The sequence below is a fragment of the Ictidomys tridecemlineatus genome, unplaced genomic scaffold (genome assembly GCF_052094955.1).
Source record: "Ictidomys tridecemlineatus isolate mIctTri1 unplaced genomic scaffold, mIctTri1.hap1 Scaffold_70, whole genome shotgun sequence".
Classification (NCBI taxonomy): Eukaryota; Metazoa; Chordata; class Mammalia; order Rodentia; family Sciuridae; genus Ictidomys; species Ictidomys tridecemlineatus.
Genome location: NW_027524982.1, coordinates 63110 through 66260, shown reverse-complemented (window position 1 = coordinate 66260; position 3151 = coordinate 63110). Strand labels below are relative to the sequence as shown.

General features: G+C 38.9%; 1 pseudogene; it reads left to right on the top strand.

Moving 5' to 3' along the window:
• The first annotated feature begins 756 nt into the window (after positions 1-756).
• On the top strand, positions 757-1570 carry LOC144374451 (small ribosomal subunit protein eS6 pseudogene; annotated as a pseudogene).
• Positions 1571-3151: the final 1581 nt, after the last annotated feature.

Sequence of the window (3151 nt, the reverse complement as noted above, 5' to 3'; positions counted from 1 at the left end):
TTAGTTAGGCGGTTGATGGAGATTTCCTTAAGACTGACCCATTTATTCTTTGGCCTCATAAAATCCTGGTCCTTATAAGCCAGTCTTATACTCACCCAATTAGTTTTGCAACATGTATATTTCTATTATTTTAGCTTGGCAACTACAAATGTTTCACAGTTTAATGAGCTGTTTCAAGCAGACAGGAGCATAGAGAATCGAAGGTAAACAGTGTTAAGGCTTCTGGGTAAATTAGTAGCTGATGAGCCCACAGAAACCACCTCCAACTATGTTGTGCAAAAGGTACAGAATAACATCATTTTTTTTCTGGACTGCTCTATTATTTTAATTAGAAAACTCTCATTGACCATAGTCATTTATAACAAAGTAAAATACTATGTATATGAGTAATACCTGTTAATATCATGTAGACTAGTTTTAAAAAATGTATCCCTTACCCAACTTCCTGACATTAAAAATGTTTAAACCTAAACAAATATTAAAAGAGAGCACCATTTGTAGAAGAGGCTATTTTTTCTCCAATGCACGTTTTTTTGGCACCTTCTCTTTATTTCAGATCAACACCCTGCCCCATATCTATCTGGTTGTAGGAACTTTTCTGCTTTTGTCTGATGAATCATAAGAAAGTATTTGGCAAACGTTAGGATTTTTATCTCTAAATATTTTTCTGTGTATCTTCTAAGAAAAAGAGAGTTTTCTTTGTGACCACAATACCATTATCGCACTTAAGAAATTAACATCAAGAGCTGATTTTGGCTCTTTTTCGTGGCGCCTTGTGGGCGATCAGCTGCTCCAAGATGAAGCTGAATATCTCCTTCCCAGCCACTGGCTGTCAGAAACTCATTGAAGTGGACGATGAACGCAAACTTCGTACTTTTTATGAGAAGTGTATGGCCACAGAAGTTGCTGCGGATGCTCTGGGTGAAGAATGGAAGGGTTATGTGGTCCGAATCAGTGGTGGGAATGACAAACAAGGTTTCCCCATGAAGCAGGGTGTCTTGACCCATGGCCGTGTTCGCCTACTACTGAGTAAGGGGCACTCATGTTATAGACCCAGGCGAACTGGAGAGAGAAAGCGCAAGTCTGTTCGAGGTTGCATTGTGGATGCCAATCTGAGCGTTCTCAACTTGGTTATTGTAAAAAAAGGAGAGAAGGATATTCCTGGACTTACTGATACTACTGTACCTCGAAGACTAGGACCCAAAAGAGCTAGTAGAATCCGCAAACTTTTCAATCTCTCTAAGGAAGATGATGTCCGCCAATATGTTGTCAGAAAACCCTTAAACAAGGAAGGTAAAAAACCCAGGACCAAAGCACCAAAGATTCAGCGACTTGTTACTCCACGTGTCCTGCAACACAAGCGCCGGCGTATTGCTCTGAAGAAACAGCGTACTAAGAAGAATAAAGAAGAGGCTGCAGAATATGCCAAACTTTTGGCCAAGAGAATGAAAGAAGCCAAAGAAAAACGCCAGGAACAAATTGCCAAGAGACGTAGGCTGTCTTCTCTGAGAGCTTCTACTTCTAAGTCTGAGTCCAGTCAAAAATAGAATTTTTATCGGTAACAAATAAATGATCAGACCTTCAAAAAAAAACAAAAAACAAAAAAAAAAAAAAAAGAGCTGATTTTGTGGGTCAGTGGTAGAGTGCTTGCCTGGCACACATGAAGCACTGGGTTCCATTCTGAGCAGCACATAAAAATAAATAAATGTTTTGTGTTCATGAGCAACTAAAAAATATGAAAAAATTAACATCAGTAAAATAATATCTTACATAAATGTCATAAATTTTCCCCATCTAGTTCCAATAATTTTTATATTTCTTTCCTTTCAAAAGTTCATCAGAATCCACCAGAGGATGCACGGAACTTCTTTTATGATATATTAGTTACACTTAATCTGAAACAACAATCCCCTTGCTGCTTCTGTTAATTTTTATATTACTTTTTTCTTTCTTTCTTTCTTTTTTTTTTTTTTTGGTACCAGAGATTGAACCCAGGGCCGCTTAATGACTGAGCCACATCCCTACCCCTTTTTCATGTTTTATTTTGAGACAAGGACTTGCTAAATTGCTTATGGCTGAGGCTGGGCTAAAACTTTCCAAACTCCTGCCTCAGCCTCTTCAGCTGCTGGGATTACAGGTATGTGCCTTTGCAACTAGCTGCATTACTTAATTTTTGAGACTTCAAATTTATTTTTGTTGTTGCGATTGTCAAGATTAATGCTGTTTTGAAGAATTTTTCTCATTCTGAATTTTCTGGGCAGTTTCTATTCTTTTTGGAGTGGGAATGGTTTGCAGGAGATTAAACTCAGGGGCACTCAGTCACTGAGCCACATTCCCAGCCTGTTTTGTATTTTATTTAGAAACAGGGTCTCACTGAATTGTTTAGCACCTTGCTTTTGCTGAGGCTGGCTTTGAACTCGAGATCCTCCTGCTTCAGCCTGGGATTACAGCTGTGTGCCACAACACTCAGCTTCTGGGCAGTTTCTTATCCTTTTTTCCAGGCCACAGATTTTAACCTAATATGTAAATAATGGTATTTATTACTAAGTCATATCAGGAAGCATATGATATCTTTTTATTACCCTGTTAATGTTGCCATATGATAACTTGGTGGAGATAATGACCATGAGATATCTCTATTTTAAGGTTCCATTTATTTTTTTCTACCATAAAAACTAATTTTAGTGTGATATAATAAGAACTCATAAGAAATTTCTTTTCTTTGTTCTCTTTAACTCAGTCTTTGCTTTGTTTAAAATAATCATCGAATATGGTCACACTCTGTTGTTATGGTTCAGATGTGGAACGTCCCTCCCAAAGCTCATGTGTTAGGCAATGCAGCAAAGTTCAGAAGTGAAAAGATGGGGTTGTGAGCTGTAACCTCATCAGTGGATTAATCCATTTGATGAATAATCTCAGTGGATTCCTGGGTGGTAACTGTAGGCAGGTGGGGCAAGGCTGAAGGAAGTAGGTCACTGGGAATATACCCATGGGATTATATCTTGTCTCTGGCTTCTCTCCTCCTTCTCCTTCTCCTTCCTCCTTCTCCTCTTCCTATTCCTCCTCCTCCTTCTTTCTTCTCTCCCCCTCCTTCTCTCCCTCCCTCTCTTCCTCTCTCACTCCCCCCCACACATCCTAGCTGCTATGTGCT